General features: G+C 42.3%; 1 protein-coding gene across 1 annotated transcript in view; it reads right to left on the reverse strand.

Annotated features, from left to right (window-relative positions):
• znf469 (zinc finger protein 469) overlaps nucleotides 1-26,862 on the reverse strand; it is a 63,671-nt gene extending 36,809 nt beyond the window's left edge. Inside the window, exon 1 of the mRNA XM_079567065.1 lies at nucleotides 26,672-26,862. The gene's annotated coding sequence lies outside the window, so the exon portion shown is untranslated. The remainder of the gene's footprint in view (nucleotides 1-26,671) is intronic.
• Nucleotides 26,863-27,999: the final 1,137 nt, after the last annotated feature.

A 27,999-nucleotide genomic window follows, 5' to 3' on the forward strand; every position in this document is an offset into this window, starting at 1 on the left:
TACGACCAATTTAGGCTTTAATGTAAGAAATTCCACATGGTATACACACTTTTTCCTCCCAGTATATTTTGTTGAAGGTAGTTGTGGTGCAATATTTCCCAAAGAAACAGATTGTAGCCAGTTTGCATCAAGCCAAAGCACACACTGCATGAGATACTTCACCTCATTGCACAAAAAAGCGTCTGGTTGCATCAAAAAAGGGCCTCCAGTGTAAAAATCTTCCAAGTAAGAGTGTGAATGGTAAGAAATTAAACTTTGCACAAAAAATATTGTTTAACAAAAGCCTGTTTTTCACTTTCAGATGTTTTCACTGCTAAGGCATCCACTGTCCACCTCACTATTGTTAAGTGAAAGCAGTTAAAATGATGTATTCAGTCGTAAAGACTTGAGGGAACATAAAATGGTAAAAGCTCTGACCAATCTCGGCAAGAGAAAACCCCAAGTGTCTGTTGTGGTGTTTGGAAGGATCAGTAAAGGCTAACCCGGAGAGAAGTCAATGGAAAAAGCAGTTAATGAAGTCCTATTTGTAGCAAACCAAAGCGTCTGGGGGGAGCGAGAGCCAGCTGACTTTCACTCATGGACAACATTGTGTCAGCACGACCCCAAATTTAGTCGCCGCTACTCTGGACTTGGCGCGAATCTTGGAGAAAGCTTTGAGTGACGTGTGATTGGTCACGCTGAACTGTCTGTGTTACTCTAGCTACCAGTGATGCAATCTCCCCTCGCAGCCTCCAGTCTGTTGTTCCGTTGTAAAAATAATATTAAAAGTCTCGGGACACTTAGGGGAAAATGACCTCACAGTGAAAGAAGCTTGTCAACGCATAGTTTGATTCAAGAGCTGGATTTGCGGTGAATCCAAGCATCAACGCATGTGTTTACGAAAAAGCAACCTCTCATTAAAATGACTTCCATGCGTATTATCTAAGGTACAATATAAGGATACACATCATATCACAACACATGGCAAAATCACTGAGGTTCCTATGTTCACCGGGGTCAATCGGGATCCGATTGGCGTCCACGCAGGAGGACGTGGAGAACTACAGTACATCCAGTGTTTGGATCTGGATGTAGGATTGAAGACATCAGTGAGTCTGTGGAGAACAGCTATACACGGCCAAAACATAAACACATAGCAACTACAAAACGTGCCTAAAATGTCTGTTTTAGTCCTAATTTCCCAAATTTAGCCTTTCTTTGCTAGGATCCAAGCATAATCTTCATACTCTCCCTTCATCACACGATTTCTCTAATGAAGATTAAATAGTGCATCGTCTGTTTCACCCTGTCTTGGTTGAAATATATGCTTGACAAACTAAAACGTGACTGCATCACAGTTTGAGCAATCTAGAAGTGAGATTTTGGGTAATTGCACGGATGAAATTATGCTCTTGGCAGCCAAACGGTTTAGACGTATGCTGTCCGTGCCAGTTGGTGAACAATATGTCCTTCTGGCAGTCATGGTTTGCCAGAAGGAGAAAGATGACTAAGCAGCTTGAGTTGCCTCTGTCTGAAATGGAACTACTTTTGTCTACTTCAATTCCTATTTTTTGCATTTGTGCAGACCATAAAGCTAGCATTTAGCAAACAAGCATGTTGGCAGAATGGTTAGTGTCACAATAACACAGGTTTGGCAAAGAGCCTTTCAAGTTGTGCTTTGAAAAGTTGATGCATGTGGTGTCTTTGGGGCCTGTGAAGTTTCCAGGTTTAATTCTTGAACTATGGAAAACCTTCGTGTGCAGCTTCATACACGCTCTCTGAGTCTGGTTGCGTTTTCTGCTCCCCCACATTCAAAAGAGCAATGCATTCTTGATTATTACAGTAGCTACAGATGTACAGAAAGATTACAAATAGCACTGAAGGATGGTTCAATGAAATGGACAGTAAAGTTCAATACTAGTCCTAGTTCTGAGCCTGTTATGTCTTAAACCTTCTTTGGTCCCGATTTAGTCATTCCCGTCCCTTAAATACTTTGAAAACCATAAATGTTCACACTGTTACTATATTTAAAAAGGTTGTATAGATGTAACCATGGTTGCAGTTTCCAAAGAGGGCTTCCCAGTCTCGCCACTTTGCTTATTTTAGCCACCATTCCTTTTGTTACTCATACAAGTCTGACCTAATTCCCCAGATCCCAGACGTCACGAAAAACAAACCAGCACTGTCCACCTCCATCCATTTTCCTGTAAGTGTAAAGGAAACAACCACACACCAGCAGCACCAGCAGCAGAGTGAGCAGTACTGGGGGATGAGTCAAAGCCAAAGGAAGTATCTGCGGAATGGGTGTCTATGTGGGGTGCGTGATTCAACAACCCGCTACCACCAGGACTCGTAAAGCCTCTAGAGTTTTCTCCCCCACTTTTCCGATTGCTGACTCGTTTTTATTGCGGCCCCAAGACTCGCAAAAGCCAAATTGATGAGTAATGGCATTGCTTATGAGGAACAGTTGGACTCACAATACACTGTTGAAAAAAAAAAAGAGTTAAAGCAGTACTAAGTAACTCATGCCCCTAGAGGCCAAAAGCGCCACTGCAAGTGTCGTAGCATGTTGCTTTTTTTTTACTCATTAATTGTCTGTGAGAGTAAATACTACACTGACAGAAAAGACAAAGGGAGATTGTACATCCAATTACACAATGGAGATAGTTTTTGTTTCACTCAAACTTGGCAGTAAAAACTGTTTAAGTGGCGCTAGCCTGCAGTTAGCTTTGCCCGTTAGCCTGTTGCCTTCTTCTTCATGACTCCATTAGTGTGTATTGGTGGCCCCTACCCGGAGAGAAGTTGAAATTGTGCCTTTCTGGCCAGAGACACCAGGGGGAGATGAAAGACCCTCCAATCATCCCATTAACACTTGTATTTCCCCCAGAGGGACCACATATGTTACTTAGTACTGCTTTAATGAGTGAATTCACCTTCTTAATTTGAGAAAGGAGAGCAGAGAAGTTTTGAGCAAAAACAAAAGCTTCCTGATTTCATTGACTACAAATATGCAATACTGAACCGATACCAGTTTCGTCTCTCACTGCTTTAAAAACACAACTTTCACCAATTAAATCTAAGTGAACGTGGTCATGCTGTCATTTTGAAGCAGGGAACATAGAAAATGCAATCGCTTCAACTTTTTGCTACGCTACATTCCGCGTGCTAATGCTAGCGGAAACTAATCAAGGCTGGGACAAAAAATATGATTGGATCACTTAAGTAAAAGTATAATCAGCCACGGGCAGACTGGTGTGTGAAGTGTTTGTATTTTAGTTTAGGAAATTCCGTTAAAAGAATAACTGACAACATATTAGTTGTGCACACATTGTATTGATCAGATCCATTTATGTGTGTTGTTAAATGTAACCTGAATAGCGGATCATATTTTTAGTGTAGAAAAGGCTTTCTTATTTCTTATTAATGGTTTTCAATTACACTTTATTAATAGATATAGCCTATAAATGATAATCGAGATAATCTTGTTTGCAAGGAAAAAAAGTCTTTATCGATCTCACAACAGTCACTCCCAGCAACTACTAAGAAAGTCTCTTGGCATCGGTTAATATTGGATATCGGCAGATACTCAAACCCCCAGTATCGGCATTGGAAGAAAAAAAGTTGGATTGTGCTACTACCTCATTTTCCCACAAGCAAATTTGGGAAAAATATACCCCCCTCCATATTGAGCTCTGAAACGTTTTGCATTTAAAGTCCAGCAATAAACATCCAAAAAAATCAAGTACATTTAACATTATGTCAATATTTTGCAGTGCGAGGAAGATTCATCCACATTTTTTCCCAGCACTTTTTGTAGTTTTGACTTTTAGTTCTTCCGCCTCCCACTCGCTCTCACTGGAGACAGACACTTTAACAAGTCTGTCCCAGTGGGCAGTAGACAGACAGGGAAGCCTATTTTTAGATGCTTACAGATTAAACTTTTTTTCCCCTCCTGATCTTTTGGTAATGGCGTTTTAACATCCTGGTGGGGGATCACTCTCTGGACTCCCCCCCTACGCTTTGACTCATCTGACCCCATAACCACTGAAGATCCTCTCCAAACACTGACATCATAGGCTTCGCTGTGACTGACTATAACAAGAGATAATGCAGACTATACAAGCGCTAGAGCAGGGCCAAACCAGGACTAAACTGCGGGACTAAACAAATGTGTTGAATAGAGGAAAGGGAAACCACTGAATGTACTAGAACTTGAACTTCATCCAGACTGAACTATAAGGTAAATTAAGAACATCTAAATTCAAGAGGTTGAAAGCAAGTCTTTATCAGAACAGAATGTCAGAATGTTAAAACTAAGAACTGAACTAAACAAAGCAGGACTAAAGTGAAACCGGTTACTCTTCCAGGGTTTCATTTGCACAGCTCATGAACTACACAGAACTAAATGTCCCTTGCAAATCAATAAAGATCGTCAAGTCTTAATATCGATTTCAACCAGGCCTAGTGACTAAAGGTAGAAACCAGCAGCAAACAAGAGATAAACCAGAACTGTCTCTAAATAAAGCAAAAGCAAAAACAAGGGTTTGACTTAAAGAAATACTTTATGTAACACCTTGCATACACTCAAAAATCCCAGTGGAGAGAATGTAGTACACATCATCCTCTTCCCCTTCGCCTTGTCCGACCCTGAAAAGGTGCTAAAAGCTTATGGCGGAGAAGCAATTAGCACTTTTTTTTAGGCCTTTTGGGAGGTGACGGGGGAACTGACTTCACTTCTTTCCTGTACTGGACTGACAACAAAGTCTGGTGTCAAAAAGCTGTCTATTCTATTTTCGGCACGCCTGCTAAAACCGCTGGGGACTGGTAACATTGTTTTGCAGTGTTGGGCACATTCACTTTTGTTTTATCCCCAAAACCGAACTGCTGACCAACGCTCCAACCAACTGAGCCACTGTCACTGTCAGTAACTATCCCCCTGACGTTAGAAAGTAGGAATATGACTTAAAATAAGGAGTCAGTTTGAACATATTTTTCAAAATTATGAGAACAATAGCAGCTTTAGTCATTAACCTCTTGACCCCCACCTTCACCGAGCAAATTCTCTCCAGTTTGTCTTTTCCCAAATCGAAAAGCTTCTCAACTGGAGCTCACAGCCTATGGGCCAATGCAACACCTCATTTGAAAGCTAAGACTCACTGTGTTTTCATCACGTTCTTGTTGCTTTTTTCGACACGTGTCTGGTCACATTATTGTGGCTTGATCACAGCTACATTACACACAAAAAACCCTCCGAAATGCGACCAAAACACTATAAAAAACAACAACAAAAAACGTGACAAAAGAGCAATGAAAATGTGACAAAAAAGCAATAAAAAAAATATTAAAAAAATGACTAAAGCTTAAAATACTTTTCTAGGTTTGTTGGGTAAAACTGGAGAAAACGTGCTTGGTTCAGGCGGGGGTTAAGGCGTTAATTTAAGATATTTAGAACTATCTTATTCATTTACTTTGTCCCTTTGTCAAAGACGGCCCTACAAAGTGGGCAAATCCACTCCCCAGTCTTGTTCATCATCTCCGGGCATCACCACAAGTTCTTGCTGTGGCTGAAAGAAGCGCCATGCCCCTGTAAGTTTTACTAGCCCTGAGCTAACTGACCCGTGTGGCTATATAGGATGCTAGCTACCACTGGGTTGGTTGAGGGCATTTCCCGTTCAAAAAAAGGGAGGGTGAGTTTTTTCCTCTCACACTTCATTTGAGGGAGTGACATGGCGTGGTAGACAGGCTGGCTGCGAGCGGCGCAGGAAATCTTTCATTAAAATGTGACGGACACAGAGCGAGACTACTGTTGGGAAGTTGGTTACAAGAGCACATTTTAAGGATATTTAGGTGCTCAGAATCGTGCATTCGACACACTTATGAATCCACTTATGCTTGTCAAGTTAAAGATGAGTGTCTGCTTTGGAGGTCCTGAGGCACTTTGCAATTCTAGATGATGAAGATGTCACTTTTTCTAGCTTTTGATCATGTTATTATGCTTCCCTCATGAAAAACAAACCTGGAATTGATTCTGCATATTGTTTTTGTGCCCCTCTTCCACCGCTGAAATGTGCTTCCACATCGGCATGGTGAGAAATCTGAAGTTCCATTTGAAATCCCGTGTACTTTCACCAAACCTATTCTGTTTTTTGTTTCAAAAGGTTTCACTTTCTTTGCTTTACACGCAAACGGGAACTAGTGCCCTCTGCTGGAAGTTTTTAATCAAACATTTCACAAAGGTTTGGATTTTACTATTAAAGCAGTACTAAGCAACTCTTGCCCCTAGAGGCCATAAGCGCAACTGCAGGTGTCGTAGCAAGTTAAGATTTTTTAACTTATTAATTGTCCGTGAGAGTAAATACGCTGACAGAAAAGGTGAAGGGAGAGAGGGATATTGTACATCCAATTAATAATTTCTTTCACTCAAACTTGGCTGTAAATATCGTTTAAAGTGGAGCCCACAGTTAGCATCGCCCGTTAGCCTGTTAGCTTCTTCTTCGTGATTCAATTAGTGTGTATTGGTTGCTCCGGTCCGGTGGCAGTCAGGTTGCAAGTGTGGTTTTCTGGCCAGAGACACCAGGGGAAGATGAAAGACTCTCCAATCATCCCATTAAACAAGTTACTTAGTATTGCTTTGAAGCTACATATTAACTTTGTATAATTCATAAAGTAGGCCTATTTCCATTTCATCATTACAACATCACACGTCCAAAAAGTCAGTTTAGCGTAAATACAGGACCTTCGGAAACTATAATTGAAACAAGTGCATTCTGACGTCTCTTTCATGCCCCTGTAAAAACCTGACAAATCCATCTTGGAAGCGGTGGTGACGGTCTTTAAAATGTGGGTAAAAGGCAAGCACTCCTCTGGCGGCCATGTTTGAAGGAGCGTCTTCAAAGATGGCTGTGCCCCTGAACTTTGATATCCTCATCCTCACAAACCCAGAACAGAGGGAGAGAGGGGGCGGCGGGGGTCGTAAACGACACGAGTGAAGAAAGTGATAAAGGCAGACCAAAGAGGCGCAATCACAGTCGGGGACATCAAGGCTCCTCTGATAGGGCCTACTTCAGAAGCAATAACCGTCGCATGCGCCCTAATATCTCCGTGACGTTTAGTACAGCATTTACGACACTTCAGAGGCTTAAGAATAGCGGTGTAGTCACTTTCAAATGCACTTGTGAGCTATAATGGTTGAAGTATTTGACACAGATTTTGTAGTTCGTGTAAAACTGTGATGATCCATTGCTACTTTAAAAAAAAAAAAAAAAAGACATTGACACGGCTCTTTTCTTGCCAATTGTTGATCATAAAAGCTACTCTCGGGCATCATTTCTATCTAATGTTTGTCTACAATCTGGTTTCACTCTGACAATGTGTCCTTCAGCAAGATGAAAGCGCCCCCACTCTGTCTGTATGTCTCCCTTGAGTTTAAATCAAAGATTATCGAAGGAGAAAACCAACATTGATGCACTTATTTGGAAAACAAGCTGAGCACACAAAACGCCTGGAGATTTTAAAAAAGGCTAAAAACAAAAGCTACAAGGCGTTCACTTTGAAATGATTGAAGTTGAGGCAATTTGAGGGCTGAACTGAACAGTCAACACAGATACAAACCACCTCATCAGCAGTTTGAGGTGTTTTGAGCGTTTAAGAAGAAGATTGACGGCATACGCAGGATTACTCAAATATGAATGAAACAAAGCAAACCGCAACTCCAGGTATGTGTTTTCTTGCTAACCCTGGGCTCTCACTAAGCCACCTGTTGAATTTAGACCACTCTGCTGCCAATCCTTGAGCTGAGGTGTCCTTCTCGGCGTTTATCTGCAGATAAAGGAGACGTGGACAGGAGCTGGCCGGCTTGAGCGCACCTGATAACATCTCATCCCCCAGCGTGATTGTCTCACAGAGTCTGGGGGAATCCCTAACCCCGCTCCCCTCGGTGTAGCACGCCTGTTTATACAAGACACCTAAGCTCCGCAGACATGCCTAAGCTTCTCAAATAAAGGTAGCTCACATAAAGAGCCAATTGTGGTCCGAGCGATGATCTGCCCATTTAGCGCGCTATTGTTAGGATGAATTTGGGAGCTGGCGGTTTCCCTTTTCAGAGCGGCAGCTGAGCAAGCCTCTCCCGCTCCACAAAGTGCATTAGCCTATTACCACGCACTGAGCGGAGACTCTTTAGGATTTGGGCTTTTCAGAGAATGACAGGTTCGAGTGCAGTGAAGAGGTGGTGAATCACAAGTGACACCTTATTACAAAAGGTTAAGACATCCCTTGTTAACAATAAGTAACAGTAATAACAGTTATAGTAATACATGGATTTAGACGCTTTACACCAGTACATTATTGATACTTCTGCCACTGTCAATCATGCACTTACATTCGCATAAGTATAGAAACTGTGCAGCTCATCGAAACAAAATCAGTGTTTCAATCTTAGTTTTGAGCACTGAAATTATTCAAAGAAATCGTAGAGAATTAGACTCGTCCAAATATGCAGGAAAACTCAAGCTTGCATGAATGGAACAAGGCACTACTTCAGTCCAGGTATGATTTTAATAAGGAATATCTGTACTGTACAATCTCGGTTAAAAGTGACTTTACCATATCAGTCGTTTAATGCAAACAGAGAAGAAAAATTATGAAATGATATCTGTAAAAACACATCCTATCATTACACTTTTTCCACTGAGTGAGCATTAACTCAACCATACACACATCTCCAACCACTGATAAACAGTGTGGCTACAGGAGTCCACTGTCTGCTGAAAAAACAAGCCACTTTCTGCACTGTACATAGCCTTTCCAGAGTCAATATGCCCTTATGATAATGCTGGGAGGCTTGAATACGGCGCTAACATGTGAGGCCAGCCTTCCTATGGCTACATAAACATCATGCATGGCAGTGTCAGCAAATGGATCTGTCGCTACTGTTAGCCCACTGTGAAGCACGAATGCTAAGGATCTCCGAGCTATCACCATCTTAAAGCTGAGGTATTTTCCTATAATACCTCCGAGGCTTTATTCCATCCGCATGAACTCGCCAAGCAGCTCCCGCGAAACGGACTCCTCTTTCTCTCAGCAGCTCAAATAGGTCGGAGGTATGGAATTGCAATGTTTTGATAATATGCTTTTGCTATCACACGGGATTTAAAACTGTGCATTTGTTCCATCATCGCTCTGCCCCGTCTGACATCCTACACAGCCCCGTCGCCAAGTGGCTATTTCAAGATACTGATAATTATATATAGGCCAAAGATCATAGATGTGTGTATGTAGATAAGCACATATGCTGGCAATTCTAGCCGCAGAGTTTTCCGCCCCCTTTCACGCAGAGCTGTCTGGTTCAATAAAGCCTTTGGGACAAAACACACGAACATTGACTTAAGAAATAGACCAACGCAAAAGAACAACAACCTAGTATAGCAGCATTGTCGAATACTAATGTTTTATTTTTCATTTTTATATAGCATGTGTATGGTGTGAGCAGACATGTAGGCAGTGCTGGAGCAGCCACTTCACTGCTCTGTCGTTTATCTAACAGGCACTAATCAATATTCGATGTGCTTTCATGGAGAGTCAATCGACTATTTGCTTTTTCAATGGAGCTGGGCTTGGTCTATGTTTGCTGGAAAACAGTAGCTCAGATTAGCCACTGACATTTTCCTTGACAGCAGAGATAAGGAAGATTAGGGCAATTAATCGAAATGTAATATAAATTGCAATCTACTTTGTATCATAATCGTCATGGGACTTAATAATTGTCAAGTTTGCAGCCAGAAACAGCAGATAGTTTGGGAGTTTGGATAAGATGATTGGGAGATTTTAGGGAAAGTTAGGGAAAAAGCATTAGTTCTTGTTTGAGCGGAGATTTGTATAAAAGGTATGTCTAAGTCCTTTATTTATTTTTTTGCTCTATTGCCCAGCCCTAGTAGAGATGTCAGTGCAATAGTTACAAAATGAAAGTCATTCACCAAGTCTACTTTCAACGAACTTCCATTGTCTTGAAAGAAAGATAAAACAGCCACTGCCTTTTTTAGTGCAGTGGGTTCGAGTCTTAGTGTTGACAGTTTGCTGAAAGTCTTTCCCTGCTGAAATATTCTGCTCAATAAAGCCCGCAGGCAAAAGAATACACAGAATATAAAATACCAAGACACCAAAATAAAAAGGAAAACTTTCACTCACAGAGTCATATGAAAATGGTAAATATGGATCAGGCATGACATTGTTGCCAACTATCTTGATCATTGTTCATTTTAGCTGCTTTTTAGTTTGATTTTCGCGATCAGCTACTGTTTGGGTCAAAGTCATGTTCTTGGGCAAGACATTTTCCCCACCTTTTCTGTATTAATGTAACATTTTGAATGTCTGGGTGTCGGGAACACAAAAGTAACACATTATTACTAATATCACCACAGGCGGCCCTAAAGCTCTTCCCTGTGCGTCAGCGGGCACACATGGTTCACATATTTGCCGGGCCCTTTTCTTTTCAGGGCGACATGCAAACTCCAAAATGAGATCTGGCCCGCCGCTGCTGCGCTGAGGCCCCGGCGGCACGGAGCTCCCGGGGTGGGCACTGTCCCGCTGCCGAGATGTGCCGTAGAGATAGCTCTGGGAACCCGCAGAGCCCATCTAAACAGAAACACATGCGCTGGCGTATTTGTTTCACTGTCAGAAAGCTCATATAAAGGATCGCTGTACCACCAAGGCCCCAAAACCGTAACTATCACAGCTGTCTGTCTCACCAGAAAACCATGTCTGAAATCTCAAACAGACCGAGCGCCAACGAAAATAGACTTATATGTCCCGCACTCATTGGATCCTGTTTTTGTGGTCGGTATATTATTAAAAACAGTGGTTGCATACAAGAGATGAGACACTTTGCCACAACTGTTGATATTGATGCCTCACACCTCGGGTCTCGGGTTCGATTCCCCGACTGTGTGTAACAGTATCCTGTGGGTTTTCTTTGAGTAACTGGATATTCGCAATCAACCCATGACACACTGTATACAACATACAACAACCGGCACAACCGTAACCTCATATTAAACTCCTAACCCCCACCGTAACAGAGCACTTATTCTCCACTTCGGCTTTACCGAAATCTAAAAGCTTCTTGACAAAAAGTGTCAAAACAGCGACAGAAAACAAGGATGATTTTTTTTTTTTTTTTTTTTAAATACACCAAAAAAGCCACAAAAGAGCAACAAAACCGTGCCTGAAAAGCAACAAGAACACAATAACAAAGCGACAAAAACATGACGAAAAAAGGGACGATGGGACAGTGACAACACAATACTAAAGTCACGATCAGTTTTGTGGGTCATAGCTTTCAAATGAGGCATTACTCTGGCCTATGTGCTGCGAACTCCTGTCGAGAAGCTTTTAAATTTGGTTAAAGCCGAACTCGAGAAAATGCTCTTGGTTAAAGGAGTACTAAGTAACTTGTTTACCTTAATAAATCCTTTTCGTAGTCCCTCTGGGGGTAATACAAGTGTTAATCTCCCCTGGTGTCTCTGGCCAGAAAACAACAATTGCAATTTCACTGCCTCCGGTTCGGAGGCCCCAATACACACTAATGGAATCATGAAGAAGAAGCTAATGGGCAAAGCTAACTGCGGGCTAGTGCCACTTAATCAGTATTCATAGCCAAGTTTGAGTGAAAAAAATGATCTCCATTGTGTAATTGGGTGTACAATATCCCTCTCTCCTTTTGTCTTTTCTGTCAGTGTAGTATTTACTCTCACAGACAATTAATGAGTAAAAAAACGTAACATGCTACGACACCTGCAGTGGCACTTATGGCCTCTAGGGGCATGAGTTACTTAGCTCGGCTTTAGGGCGGGGGGTAAAAGGTTAAGGGCAAGGCAGGATGTTGAACAAATCTGACTTACTGCGTGGACACAAAAGTAGGTTCATGGAAACTCACAGGACCAAAAAAACACATTTCGGTGGATCTGAATTTGACAAAACACAACGCAAATTCTCTACACTGTAAAAGCACCCGATTTCGCAAAGTGAGCACACAGACGAATGCTCACACCCTTCGAATCCCAAACCAAACCGTTTTGATCCCATAAAACGCGCTGAAAGTACAAATAAGCTCCATTACAATCGGGCAGCTGTAACTGAGTCCGTACAGTCTTGCAAAGAGAGGCTATTGCGATGCCACAGCTTGGGTAAGGCATCAAAAAAACGGGATTGTAGCGAGCAAATTAAAGCGCAATTCAAACAGTCTGACACACCCTCCAAATGATTATGATTAAGTGTAATTCAGAGGCAGGATTGTCATTACCCCCCACCCGTCCCACCTGCATCTCCTGCTCACTCACTGCATGCGGCTCGTTTTGGGAGTTTGTATATAAGCTTTTGTGAACATTGAGACTAAGAAAAAAAAAAAATCCAGTGTTGTGTGCACATTCTAGAACTCAAAGGGTCTTATTATGCAGAATAAACGTTTGGAACAGTCACATTCTCATTATTTTTTACATCTGGAACTCTATTTTGTTTTGTTTACACCTGTTGTAGAGTACGGTACAGTACAATACAGAAATGCTGTATCCTCTGTATTCAAGACCTCGTCATTCAAACACTCCATTTATGAAAAATATCAAGATTTGTTTTTTAATATGTCCAAATTAGCAGCCCTTGATATTTCAGCGGTTGGTGATATAAATCTCCAATCCAAGTGGTCAACTAGGATTTTTCTTTTTTGTCATCATACAACAACAACAAGGTCAAATGGGTCAGATGCAGACAATATTTTTCCCAAAAGTAGAGGGATCTCCAACCAGTAGCTTGAGAGCTAACAGTAGCTCTTGAGCCCTTTCTAGGTCGCCGCCAAACACTTTCTCCATTTACACTTCCACTTGATGACTCACATTTTTGTTCTGAACATGCTGAACACAATCTGCAAGCATTCGGGTCAATAAAGTAAAGTATAAGGACATAGCTCAAGTTGAAATGTCATCTTGGCTACAATTTCACCTAAGCTGCATCTTACACAACTGTCTTTGAAGCACAAGTTGCTCGCTGACGTTTTTGTTCCGTTTGAGTAGCTCGCCAGATAAAAAAAAAGATTGGAGACCCCTGCCCTAAAGAGTCAACAAGTACATCTTAGCCTTAAACAACCCACGAAGCATTACCATTAAAAAAAACCCCAACATAATCCACTGTCCGCCATGCCCTGCTCTTCCTCTCCCCCTCGTCCAGCCTCTGTGAATGTTTGAGTGTCCCAGCTGTGCTCGCTCCTGCGCTGGGTGTGGGGTGTACACAGTGCCTGACAGTCGGCATGCTGTGTGTATACTCTGACCCATAAACACTGTGAGGAGGGGAAGCACTGATTACCAAAGATGAGTCTGCCCGGCCCGCTGTCACTGGGGCCCTGTGGATTATCTTTGCACTCGAGCCTCAGAGTCAGGACCCCCTTCGTCCAGCTTCAGTCACCCAAAAGTATACGCGAGAGGAGAGCGGTGAGCAAGTATGGCTGCCAGTTGAGTTTTTGGACTTGAAGACCGCGATGTGTCATCTGTTTGGAATTGTCTAAACAAATGAAATACGCGGTGTATAATAAGTGTTGTTTAAAATAGATTGAAAACAGCCATTGGGGAGTAGCTAGGCGCTGAATTATGTCCATGAATAAAAACTGAATGAAAATGGGTGTTGAAGAAAGTAGTCTGGCTCCAGTCATGCTTTTAGAAATGGACTGGAGAGACCTGTTTAATAAGAGAAGGCAGATATATATATTGAATTGCTTATCAATATACTGGTTTTGGTTGTTCTCTGATTTCAAAAGGCGACAGATTATGCGAAATTGGCAGTTTCAAGCTGTATACTGTTTTTCCCCCTTGCAGTATTTTGTATTTATAGACATTCGTGCGGAGAAAAAAGGTACCACAGCGTGACATCTGCAGCATATTTTGCAAACCCGGAAGTAGCGCCGATGCTGAAAACTAGGGCTGCACAAAATATCGAAACAAAATATTGCATCGCGATATTCGGTGATGCAATTTCCAGTATCGCAACATCACTGGAGCCGTCATCATTCATTTTGTTTTTGCAAACCCAGCCAAAAACAAACACTTATAAATGTGGGAGTTCAGTTTTAGTCTTGTTTTGGCACAATTTGCTGAAAAACTGATTACCTACAATTTGTGTTTCATTAGAATGGTACATATCGTGTTGAAATGGTTTAGTGAAATATCGCAATACAATCGTTATCGTGATATTGCACTGCCGTATCGCATGTTACTTCAATATCGTTCAGTCCTACTGAAAACAGTTCAAATGGCAATCATTACCAGGTCACTCTACTCCCTGAAAGCAGTGAAAAGCTTTTTTTCCCTCACTAAATATATTAAAGGGACGAAATGCAAGTTGGTCATTTTACACTCACTACTGCCACTTCAGGTCTTACGCTTAACTGCAGGTTCTATATTAAGCTTGTGCATGACGGCACTTTGGACCCGAATTAACAACTTTTTGAGTGACAGTGCAGGCAGGATATTAGAGGCAGTTGTGGTGAATATAGGTCTGGGCTCAATCTACACCACATTTTTAAACTCTGCATAGTCCCTTTGAAAAAAAATTGGGTTTGAATCTGAATCTGCATTTTATCATCTGCAACCTCATCAGTATCTAGTGAGTCGAAAAGCAAACTTGTCCACATAGTCTTGCAGTCCTAACAATGCCTTATTTCAGAAACCCTGAGAACTACATTCAGCATAACCCTTCCCTCTCCCAGGCCGCCTTTACGGGCATAAGTCTAAATGACCCACCAGTCTGTTTGTGTGTCTGTGCATGCAAAAGTGTAAACAGCCCGGCTCCGGCGCTTTGAAGTTGACCACAGCGGCAGGGAACTCCAGCCAAATGGCCACAAAGACCCACATTTTGGAGACTCAACCATCTGCATTTTTATATATAACTGCTCCCAAAATACAAAAACTCACTCTTCGCTGCCAGAAGGAAAGAAATAAAATAAAATCACCGGCCTAGTTGCCTGTGACAGCCTTAGCCCTAGTTCAAACAGCTTCAGAAAACAAATGGATTCTTGGCGCTATCATACCACGTAGGTGAGGCAAGTGCACGTCTTATGAAAACAGGGTGTTTTCACAAGATGACAGCGTTACATTGAAAAGCCCTGGATCAGTGGCGTATAGGCCTTGGAATACGGCGTTTCTTAAATCCGCTCTGCCACACTGTCGGGTCATTAGCAGGCCACGCACGGAGACTAGGCTGTGTTTACTCTAGAGCTCTAGCTTGCCCCCTTTGAAAAAAGAAAAGAAAAAAACTTTCACTGGCTTGGGAGCACAGGGTTCAAACAAAGAAATAATGGAGTGACACATTTTTGAAGTACTGTATTTTAGTATTCCTGATGCTAGATGCTACATATAAAGGATACTCTTGCAGATACGCAGCCAATGGGAGCACAATATAATACAACGTCCTAAAAGCATTCTTTTTAGGCCATTTTTCCATTGCATATAGATAACAACAATTGTACATGAATCCACCAAAAAATGATAAGATTTTGATATGTATGTGCCACATGTTGCATATGGCCCACATCTGACCACAGCTGCCTTGGGGGCTGACCAACTCAGACATGGCTGCAGTGTCTCTGACAACCACTACACACACCAGCACATATACACAGGTCAGATTTTTGACACATCCTGCCCAAGGACAGCGAGAAGGTCCCTGGCAGGAGGGGGTCTGTCGTTTGCATGTTCTCCCTGTGTAATCAGGACACTCAAAGATGCTTTACATTGCATTATTCACTCACTCCCTACTTGGTGGTTGTAAGCTACTGTTGTAGCCACAGCTACCCTGGGGTAGACTGACCATCACCAACCACTCACTCACGCACTACATTCACCCAGGCTTCCTGATGTTTCCCAAACGATCTCCTGTACCAACCCGGCCCTACCTGCTTAGCTTCTGAGATCTGACAGGATGGACCTCCTGGTATTCCATAATGAATGTAGTGTGATTGGCTGGTGGTGCTCGGAGGGGCCGATGGCACAGACTGGTTGCCTTGCTTCCATCAGTCTACCCCAAGGGGCAGCTGTGGCTGCCACCACCGAGTATGGAGTGAATGAATAATAACTACAGTGTGGCGGTTTGAGAAACTTGGTAAGTGCAGTACAAGCGTAAGCCATTGTTATCATTAACTTATTTTAGGGGTTATAAGTTGCTAGATCGCTGTCGCTGTGTGGTTGTAGTACTGCTCCAGTCTCTCATCAACCCAAAACACGCACAACAAGGTAATCCTCCAGCTAGGTACTCCCTGTTCATTATCCAGGCTGAGCTCTGGAGATGGGCCCCCGAACGCTGCACTGCGGTCACACATTTAACTCCTGTCCCCACTGAACACTGAAGCACTGGTTAAAGAATGGATCAAATGCAGAGAACACGTTTTCCTGTTGAGTCAATAATCACCGTATGGGAAATGTAAATTAAATGTATGTGGAATATTCTTTACACTTGCTGTTTCAAAATGTATTCTCATAAAAAATTAAAAAAAATCCTACATCCCTCAGCCCTTGTTTAAATCCGCTATAAGTCTCCATACTCTCCATTCAAATTTGCCCTCTTTTTTGCTCATGACGGAATGGAAAGATCCTCATACCTCCATCTGCTCTTCATGTCATTCCAGCCTTTCTCAGCTGCAGTGGGGCCTGAAGAAAAGCCACTGTGAACTCCCTGAGCAAACATGGCCATTTGAACCGGAAATATTCGGCGTGGCTCGGCACGGCGGCTGTTTGAACCGGAGCGGCCCGGCAAACAGAGCAGTGTTTGAACGCTAAACACTGGAGATGGCGGAGCTCACATGGGGAATCTGACAGTAGAGCCAGAGTAGGCCCCGGTTCCATTCTCCACGCTTTGGCAACAATAAGCTCAGTCATACCCAACAGAAGAGAGCTCCCTTCATGGGCAGAGTGTAGTTTAATACAATTACTTAGCAACGGAGGTGTGGAGTTCCTCGGAAGGGATAGGTCGGGATGTTTGGGGCAAAAATGAAATATGTATCAGAGAGATAACAAAAACATAACGTGAGGCCAGTTGGCAAGTTGTCAATCTACTATTTCTACAGTTCCTCATATGCAATTTTTGTGTAAAAAAAAAGAAGTTGATATTAATATATATTTGACCTTTCAGTGACCCAGCGGATGCTTGGGTAGTTAGCATAGCGCCTTTACTTAACATCCCCATGGCCTGTAGGACGCTCCAGAATCAATTGTTTTTTCCGGTTTTCACTGCTGATTGAACCGCATCCATGCTTACATAAACATTCCAATTCCGAAAACCTACCAGAAACCCTAAAAAATCCGATAGATGGAAAGTAAAGGCTTTAAACTAACCACCCATGCAGCCGCTGGACCACTGAAAGGTTAATTGCAAACTACCATACACTTCTTTTTGACATACAAAGTTGCATAGTGCATCTTTAATCAGGAATGTTCCAGTGATATTTCAAATTAATGGGGAGTCCTTGGCCCAAAGGAGAACCTATTGTACTTTTTTCAGTTTTAGTGGTATGTGAAACCCAGAGGATGCCTACACACACATGAGGAGAACCGCACCGATCCACCGAAAGGCCTCATCCAGCCCTGGATCGAGCCCGGGGCAGTCTGGTTGTGGGGCGAGTGCACTAACAGCTGCGACACTGTACCGCTACCGCCTTAGCTTTCCAAACTTTTAATATATTCACATACACACACACTCCCAAAAAAAAAACTCCTGTCCTGGAAAGCATGACCAACTCAGCTTTTCATTCTCCCATTCTTGTGTGACGGGAGGTGCCAGGTTTGTAACTGACAGAGGCAATTAAAGAGGCATCAAGGCTCAGCGGCGTGTGACTGGCTGTCATGTTAGCAGGTTTAATTCAGGACATCTTTCATTTCACTCATACGTATACACCATACTATCAGGGCATGCTTGGTGAAGCACAAAAAATCATATGAAACCCCCATTGTTTCTTCATATGCCTGGGAGATATTTTAAATTTGAGGGAAAAAAGGGTCACAAAGGTATTAGGGAAAAGGTGAGAACTAACAGGGCTTAGAGTTTTATATTACATTGTCAATTATTGTGAAATTATACCAGAAACACCTAGGCTGAGGTCTCCAAAGTACTTTCAATAGCCATAATAAAGCTCATAGGACCTTTTCGATTTGCAAGACTATATCCTGCATTGTAGAGTTGACTGCATTTAAGAAAGAGCCATCTTCAAGAGCGTCTGTCTACTATGCACCAAAGTGGTGACTGGCGCAAGCTACTGTCAGCTGCCTGCCCTCCAATTAGCCATCCCAAAGTATGTAGTCGAAATAATGAAACCACCAGCTAACATTAGTCAGCTTATAGCGCGATACAAAAAAAAAAAAAAAGATTGAAAGCTGGACTAAAGCTGGACTGCCTCTTTCTCCTCCTCTGAACCTTCCCAAATGACACGTCTGTCAGCACGCGAAATGAATGTGGTCATCTGTCCGTGACACAGATTACACTGGCGTTGGGAGCAGCGGGAGCGTTTGAAGTCGGACCACAAGCGCGGCGGTTCTCATGGCGTTCCCTTTAAATAGAGCATGACATCAGGGCAGCGCGCAGGTCCAATCCGCCTGCACCCCGCCCCAAACAACGCGTCTCCAAACAATGTTGCATCTAGAGCGCGACGTTACACTCCAGGGAGGCGTGAGGGCATGTGCAGGAAAAGAGTGGGGAATGTAAAAAGGTTGCTTTCACTCATCACAATCTATTGAGCCTACAGTTTAACATTGGGGTGTTGGAATTTCAGTGTGTGGGTTTTATCTCTTTCATTTATGGTCTTATCAACAATAAAAAAAAAAACTGGCACAAGCATCAGGAACTCCTTTGTCAGCAAAAATCAACAGATTGTTCCTTTTGACTCACAACAAGTCCGCAATGTCACTTGTAAGTAATTTTACCCAATACATTTATTTTATGACAGATATTTTCATCATTGAAAAATGTACAAACAAACATGAGCTTTTGCTGTGAGCGGCTCAGCTCTCCTAAAACATGACTGCAACTTTACCGGGAGCGGGTACGTCTCCAGCTCGTCTCCATGGAGATGTCGACTAAAGTCAGCAGAATTTGAGATTTAAATAGGTCAGCATTTTCTGTGTTGAGCTGGTCATAAGGAGCATGTTTTGTGTTGATGGCAACAGTATAGTCCGAAATGTTACGCAGTGTGCCTTTAAATAAACATGATATTTTTGCTTGTTTGTTGAATAAACAATTGGTGAACTATTAGCTACCCATTCATTACGTTTTTGAACCATAGAACATGCATTTGAGTTAGTGTTGTTCCGATACCAGTTCATCCCACCCGATCCGATATCAATACTTGGGTTCAAAGTGAGTTTCAGTCCGATGCAAGCAAGTGAATAAAAGCAATAACAAAGCCTGTAAAAAATATGCCAAAACCTATAGCACATGACTTATTATCATGTGCACTGTGACTTATGCTACTTGAGTCTACGTGGTCCAAAAAAAAAAAGAAGGTAATACATTGTGTTTATTTGGGGTTTAATTGTCTGCATCGGCCAAAAAATTTGTATCGCATAGGTTTAGGGGTTTTGGGTTTAGGTTCTCACCGATACCAGGAAAATCTGTGGTATCTTAATTACAATATATACAATTGAACACCACAGATAGGCTGCACTTGTAGTATGTTTCTGATTTCAACAAATAAGAATATTTTCTGGACTGGAGGTTCCTATTATGAGTCAACAGCCGCAAAAATGAAACAGCGATACTAACACATTTATACTGGAAAGTAGGGAAGTTGGGTAGAGTTTCTTGTCCAAGGAGGACTCAACAGTAGAAGCCAAAGCTCTTAAATATGCCACTTCAAACTAGAAAATAGAGCAAAGCTTATTTGGACCTAGCATTAATATACCTGGATGTTTCAGCTTTAGTGATTGTTTTTCTGCATGTGGAAATTTCCCTCCGTCCCTGTCAGATTTAACCGTCCACAATTGTATCTTTTGGCACACAGTCACGAACCCAGTCTTTGAAGAAGTTTTGTGGTGAAATTTATTGGATTTAAAAGCAAGTACAAAATCAACTCAAAACTCCCAAAATCCAGACTATGAATGTTGAACGAATGTATAATCCTGTTTTATGTCTCGAAAAGGGAAAGCGGTCCCTAAAGCTTCTTCACTTCAGGATTGAAGCCAAGGCGTCTGGGGGATGTGCATGAGCTATAATTTACTGGTGATTCCCTTCTTTAGACCCCCGCACCCCGCCCGCTCCTCCAACCAGGAGCCTGATGTCACCACAACAAATGCTCACATGAAAGGCCAGCCAACTCACTGCTGCTCTCCTCGTGGAATCCTTCATGTCTTCTCTTCAAGACTGGGAAACTTCGGTCACACATGGTTCACAAGCTTAAGGATCTGTTATTGATTGTAAAAGTGCCTTCCTCTACTATTGGCACCGTGGGTAAATATAGGAAAAGAACGGATTACAATGTGGATCTTTTGCACAAAACCTTACCGGTAAAGTCAGCCTTTAAATGGACAAAATGAGTTCTTTGAGGTCAGGGGTCAAACAGTTTATCAGGGGTGTTTATTGTGTCATTGTCAGAAGCAATTCCAACTGCCAGCCACATCTGCTATTTTTAATCAAATGCAAAAAGACGATATAAATGAGAGCTTATGGCCCTTTGAGATAGAAGGTGTGACCTGAAAAATAGACATACGCAAGAGTGGAAAGTATGTTGGAAGTGTCCTGTTTAAAGGAGGACAGTGATAGGAAAGAAACAGAGCAGGAGGAATAAATGAATAGATGGAAGCCGAGGGATTAAACTGTCCCATCAGTCATGTATTTCACATCAGCAGCTTACGGCGCTTGGCTGCAGCGTCTTCACAACAGTCAAGTTCTGTGCGGGACGGGGAAAAGTTAGAATCATGACCAAATTGGGTCAAATAAAAGCAAGAGCAATGTGGCGTTCTGCGTCCAAATGTGATTATGCGCATACAAGTGGGGAACTTTCCTTTGAACCGGCAATCTGCAGACAGTGACATCAGTGCGATATTTTACATTTTAACATATCTGGGAGCCATCCACAGCAGGTGGAGTTTTAACCCCCTAAAGACGTATTCATATTTAGGTTAAGTCAAAAATAATGCAATGGATTGAAAGTTAACATGAAACATCATTTTAAGGAAGGACCCCAAAATTGCAATTCATGAACGACAATGACACTGGAGTTTTTCTTTTGTGCAATTTAGTGTTAGTCAAAATATAATTATGTAATTTGGCAGCCAAAACATTTTCTTTTTTGAGTCATAGATTCATTTCATTCCCTTTCCTGGTGCTCCATTTAGAATTATGATGATCTTATTTTGCAAAGTAGCACTCTAGCACAAAAATATTATTATTTTAAAAAGGCTAAGTAAAGTGGAAGTAAGCGGAGAAACACTGAGGCATGGATTAGTGTTTAGAATTAAGTTGTTATTGCTTCTGCTCATACTGCTAATATGTCTTTGGGGTGTGGTCGCCTGTGAGCGTTCTGAAGTTCATTAAGAGCCAGGTAAAGTCTGTCAGCAGTGAGGAGACTGTGAGTCAAAGGCCACGACCTCATCACTCGACGTGGGAATTACGCCATGAATAAGGAGCTATGTTGTATGTTATGTAACCTTAGCAATGGGCCGGGGAGAATCTGCTATGCCAATCATACTTCAGGCATGCAGCCCCATTCTAATGTCCGTAGCCTGGGAATGACACATTAAGTGAATGTAGCGTGGTCTCCTGATGACGCGAACTGTTTGGGGGCTAATGATAAATATTCCCCAAGTTCAAATACTGGAAGAATGGCCTCACATTTCCACCAGCGAGCCCAATTGCACTTGCTACGCACTGTTGATTTGTGCTATGGGGCTATAGTAATGTCGCCCAGCTGACCTTCCAGACATTCTGTAGTACAGCCTTCTGTTTCAGGCTGTTGATAAGTACTATGGTCTCCAGAAAGTGTAGTAAATTCCCAGCTTAAGTAGTCTTAGTACTACTTCTTCCATTATATAGAGCTTGTTTGAAGTTCTTCCTGCTGATTACAAGAAAAGCTTCTTTAAGTCCAACCAGACAAAGTAACGAATGGAAAACTTCCTTATACAACCACTGCATTTGGAGTAAACTACATAAATTACGTCACAACCAGGATGAGCACGCAGGGGGAGGTTGTACCTAGGGGTCAAAGGTGATGCTAGCCCAGTAAACAAATGAGCCACCCAAGTGAGGGAGCCCAGCGAGGGATGCTACCCCCTGCCGCTCGCAAAGTCCGAGCAACAACAGCAAACATGTGCGCTAGCCGGGCCTATGGATACCTCTCAGTCGTCACCATATGTGGGGCCACCGTACAAACACGGCACACAAACAAGAGCCACAGGGGGAGGGCTAAGCACTGACACATTGACACCCGACTCACAAGGTAGTAGCATGTTAGCAAGCCTGTCTGGTTATCACTTATAATGCAAATATGACAGCTGGGAGGTTGCAAGACCCAAGTATAGCCTGAGTGCTCAAAATATAGATACATTTTGCAGACTGTTTATCCACTCCTCACATGCCGCTAATCTCTAAGCTCAAGCTCATTCATGCAGGCAGGATAAGGCAAAGTGTCTTGCCCAACAGCACACGGTCAGAGCGCAATGCAGCCCCGTCAGCCATCAGGTTAGTTGGCAAATGAGCTATTGCAATAAACAAAGTACATGTACCAGCAGATCACTGAGAAGAGGTTTTCCAAGACGCCAACTGGACTGGGTCGTTTGAGTTAAGGACGTTTGACCTCTCCTCTCAAAGGCTTCCTGTCGATCAATCAAACAGCCCAGTCCCGTTGACAACTTTGAAAACACCGCCCGATGAGAAATTTATGGATGACTGAACTACAAGCTAATATGTGGAGAGAAAATATTTTTTTAATTCATAGGCTTGGTTTGGTAAGTAAATAAGTAAGTAAGTAAGTAAGTAAGTAAGTAAGTAAGTAAGTAAGTAAGTAAGTAAGTAAGTAAGTAAGTAAGTAAGTAAGTAAGTAAGTAAGCAGGTATGTAGGTAGGTAGGAAGGTAGGTAAGTAAATAAGCAAGTAAGTACGTATGTAGGTAAGCAAGTAGGTAGGTAGGAAGGCAGATAGGTAGATACTGTAAGTAAGTAGTAGGAAGGTAGGCAGGCAGGCAGGCAGGTATGTAGGTAAGTAAGTAAGTAAGTAAGTAAGTAAGTAAGTAAGTAAGTAAGTAAGTAAGTAAGTAAGTAAGTAGGTAAGTAAGCTGGTAGGTACTGTACACTATGTAGGTAAGTAAGTAAGTAAGTAAGTAAGTAAGTAAGTAAATAAGTAAGTAAGTAAGTAGGTAAGTAAGCTGGTAGGTATGTAGGTAAGTAAGTAGGTAGGTAGTTAGGTAAGTAGGTATGTAGGTAAGTAAGTAAGTAATTGGTAGGTAGGAAGGTAGGCAGGAAGGTAGGTAGGAAAGTAAGTAAGTATGTATTGTATTGTATTTGTTTATTTGGTTGGGACAGTGCATGTTCATGAGCACACATCGATCATACATGTAAACATGTAACGCCGTATTGTAGCCTATTGTACATGTTTTTAGTGGTAGGGGAACCCGGAGTACCCTGAGGAAAACTCCGCAAACTCCGCACAAAAAGGCCCCATCCAGGTGTGAATCAAACCTGGGACCTTCTAGCTGTGAAGCACGAACCGCTGTGCTGCTGTGCATAATAAGTAAGTAGGCAGGCATGTAGGTAGGTAGGTAAGTAGGTGAGTGAGTAAATTAGCATAATAGTAATAACAATTTCCTGACAGGGAACCAAGACAATATGACAATTACATACACCATTTTGTATGTAATTGCATGTAAAGTAAAAAAACAACAACAACAACAACAACAACAACAACAACAACAACAACAACAACAAAGCCAAATTATTTGTTTATAGTGTCTCAAGTGACTGCAAAACAACCAACTTACTTTTGTTATGCACTTGACGTGGATGACCGCAGACATTTGAATGCCCCTAAATGTCATTTTAAACACAGTTACTGTCAAATTCAAAGTCCCTAAACTGCCTTTTCTACGCCACAGCCAAACAATTACACTGCTGCCGGTTTTGTTTGACTTACATGCAAACACAGTCGTATAGCAGAAAGCCGCACTGTTTTCGCCTGGCGCTTTTCATTTCATAATCTCACTGCCTTCTGTCTGACTTTTGCGTCCAAATATTTTGCTCTTCACTCGCTCTCTCTGCGTTTCAACTGGCTCGCTCTGGAAAGTCCATTTAGTGACACAAGGAGCGTCTCGTCCACGGCAGACCACTGTTGTGTTTTTTCAATTAGGCACGGCTCCTGTACACTATTCATTTGGGAAACCATAATTCTCTGGGCCCAGCAGAAAACTAATGGAAAGTCGCTTAACTTTTTTTTTTTCTTTTTTTCTCGGGGCAGAAGTATCGGAAAGACCCGTTCCCTGGAAGCGTGTCATCCTAGTGTGGATGGAGAATAAAATTAGGGGCTAAAGAGACGGGAAGTGCTGATAGAAGGTGGATGGGGCCACACCGCGGGGAGTCCGCAAACAGGAGCTACGATTGGACGCCAAAAGAGATGGGAATAACTACTCAAATGACTGTGTACTGAAGTAAATCTACAACAGAGCACTTTTGAGAGTACAACAGAGATCTATTACTAGTATTACCACCACAACAACTACTACTGATGCTGTTAGTGATATCAGTATGACCCTGCTTTCACTGTTATCCTCCCTCTATTACTACTGCCATTACTACTACAGTAACTAATGCTTAACACGTTTACTTTAATGAACAACAAACTATTTTATGTAGTAACACAGTAATAATGTCATGTAATCAAGTCAAAACAAATGATACAGTCAGAATATCCAGACAGAGTATGTGGATCGATTGCTACTACAAATACATGGACAACCACTAGCTCTATAGCGATCATTGCAATTCTAGAAAAAATAGGGAAAGGAACTCCTTCCATACCGTTCAGATATCAGACAAAAACATTTAAAATCAGGTTATACAATATGCATCTGTTGTTTTACCTCAATTCACAGATCTATGCTGTTTTATTGTATTAAAATCATCTTAGGACCCCCAGTGCAGTGCTTGCAACACCCATGAGTGTAATGTTCTATCAATAACTATAATAACGACGACTAGACTAGCTGCTCCTAATGACAACAACTGTAAGTGCTCCTACTACTAACACTTTCACCGCAAAGTCTCAGTGAAAGAAACACAATCATGGATTTGTGTTAAAAAAAAGTTGTGTAAACTACTATTACTACTACTACAACAGCTCCTCAAACTCCAAGTTGCAAATGAAAAACAAAACAAAAACAAGTCAGGGATGTATTTTTAGTGGTGGAGATGTGGAGTCCAGTATTATCACATCCAGGCGTCGTGCCACAGGGCTGCAGCTCCTGACCCTTTATTTACACAGATGATCCCTCACAGCTCTCCACGTCTTTAAACAGCAGTCAGCAATGCAAATAAAAAAACTCCCCCATGCCTGTGCACACTTATCCATATGCATGCGTGTCCAATGTATGCACATGTTCTTTATATTAATGTGCATTTTGTCAAGGTCTAACGGATGCCAGATCTATGGTGCTGTATTCAAAATCTAAGTTACCCCAAAATGACCTTTGCATCGCCTGACATACGGAACCATTTTTCTGCATAATCATCATTAAACGCAGCCAATATTTGTGGGAACAAATGCAGTTGCAAGGCTAGGACGCGTGCTGCCATAAAAAATGTCGAAATATGTAGCATCCTGCTCGTAACGGTGTTGGTTTGGCATCGGAAGACACATTGCGAAGCGGTTTGGTTGGATAATGGTATGTAACATGCATGGCTATTTAAACAGCTGTGAAATGCAAATGCTAGCTGGCAGCACAATGACAGCTGTGGAGGTAGCTGTAGCTTGGCTGCCAGGCCAGTAGGGGGATGGAGAACCTCAGCTGATAGAAAACTTTGCAGACAAAAAAGAAGTAATTGTGGTTCACTTAGTAATGAACAACAATTTTAACATTAACATCAGACCAGGGCTTGATCTATCCAGTGCTTTTGTATGGGAGAAAGAAAATATATATAGTAAAGAAGTCACCCTTTTTTTTGCTAACATTTAAGCCAGTAGAAAGACAGTAGAAATGTATATTCCTTGACATTCTGTAGTAACACATATTTCCCACAAAAAGGCATTCGCTGGTACACACAGGCTTGAACTTTGAAGCAGTTTTGTTGCTTTCAAAGTATGAATGACCATAAAAACATCTATGCATACTCTACATGTGGATACTCTATCTGTACTTTCAAATAACTCTACACAGGTCTGATTAGCAGCATGACACTGAAGTACTTCTACTTTACTTGCCATTGTTTAAGAGTCCATTTCCACATAAACAACGCCATTAGCATGAATGACCATAAACACACCTTGACTTGCTGTACCTGCACACATACCCATGTGCACGCTGAAGTGGGCGGGGCCTAGTGTGCCCCCCCTCCCATCACAACAACAGTGCCAGTCTCAGAGAACTCAAAGCGAGAAAGACGGAGGCAGAAAGAGAGAGAGAGAGAGAGAGAGAGAGAGAGAGAGAGAGAGAGAGAGAGAGAGAGAGCTGAATGCACGTGAGTTCTTCTTACCTCTGTCTTACTGCCGCGGCGATGGGACCGGGTTAGCCTTCATGACGAGAACGTCCCTCTCTCTCCTCTCTCTCTGGCGCGCAGCGGGACAGTGCGTCTAGCTCGCGGGACGCCGCACTTCACACGCGCTGAGGACAGAGGAGCAGCGGCAACAGCACAGCCCCGGGACCCTTCCACTCACGCTCTGCCGTCTGGGGATGAAAAGAGAAGACTTCATTGCCAGAGCAGGACACGCCTCCACCCCTCTGCATACATACACACACACACGCACGCACTCTCTCTCCCCTCCCTAAAACCCCCTCCCTGTGCTCTCCCCGTGCTTTGGGTCTGAGCTGACTTCCACACACACTTCCAGCCAGTAGCAGCGAACTCGGGACGTCCCACTGCAGCTCAGGAAGAGAAGAGGGGGTTAAAGCAAGAAAAACTTTCATCCCACACAGGCGGAGGTGGGGAGAGTAGCCCAAAAGTTGTACTCAAGTAAGAGTATTGTTTATTTAAAATACAGTAACAGTTTAAAAAGTAAACAAACCAAATGAATGATTGAATGAAAGCAAAAAGCATGTGTAGCGAGTGTATTTGGTGTATTTAAATGTGCCTGATATAAATATAAAATATCAACAACACGGTGGCGAATGTTATGGTACAGTAACAAGACAATAGTAAAAACTTCCAATACATGGTGCAATTCTGAGAGTATTATTGTGGGCATAACGCACCACAGTGTTCATAACCCTAAGGTCAGGACCCCAAATTGGGGTCTCCAAAGCTCCACAAGAGTCCCCAGAGCATCTGAAAAAAGATGTTGTTTTTGAGGAACAATGGCCTTTTGTAAATAATCAATATACAATAAATGTCATAATTTATTCATTATCCACTGAAATTTACACAATTGACTTAAATTTTCTTTGGTTTGTCAGGTTAGAGGAGTGACTGGGAGAAAAAAGCTGGCAACCAATGGGCTACAATGACACTGCCACAGTTCTTCTCTTCACTTTGTGCATGATTAGCGTTCAGTCTCAGTGCTACTATTAGCATGTAGCATTGAGCTTGAGTAAAAAGAAGCAACTTTCCGAGGCAAATGCTAATGTTCACTTGTTCAGATGGTTAAACGGGTCGTGTAATGTAACTGAGGAATTGAGGACTCACTTTGCCCAGGTGAATGTAGTGTGTGAGCCAGTGGTTGGCGTTGGTCAGGGAGGTCGATGGAGCAGATTGGCAGCCTCACTTCCGTCAGTCTACCTCATTACATGGCTATAATAGTAGCTTGCCCCCACTATGGAAATAAATGAATGATGACTAGTGTAGCGCTTTGAGCAGCTTGTCATCTC

The sequence above is a fragment of the Gobius niger genome, assembly GCF_951799975.1.
Source record: "Gobius niger genome assembly, chromosome: 12".
NCBI lineage: Eukaryota > Metazoa > Chordata > Actinopteri > Gobiiformes > Gobiidae > Gobius > Gobius niger.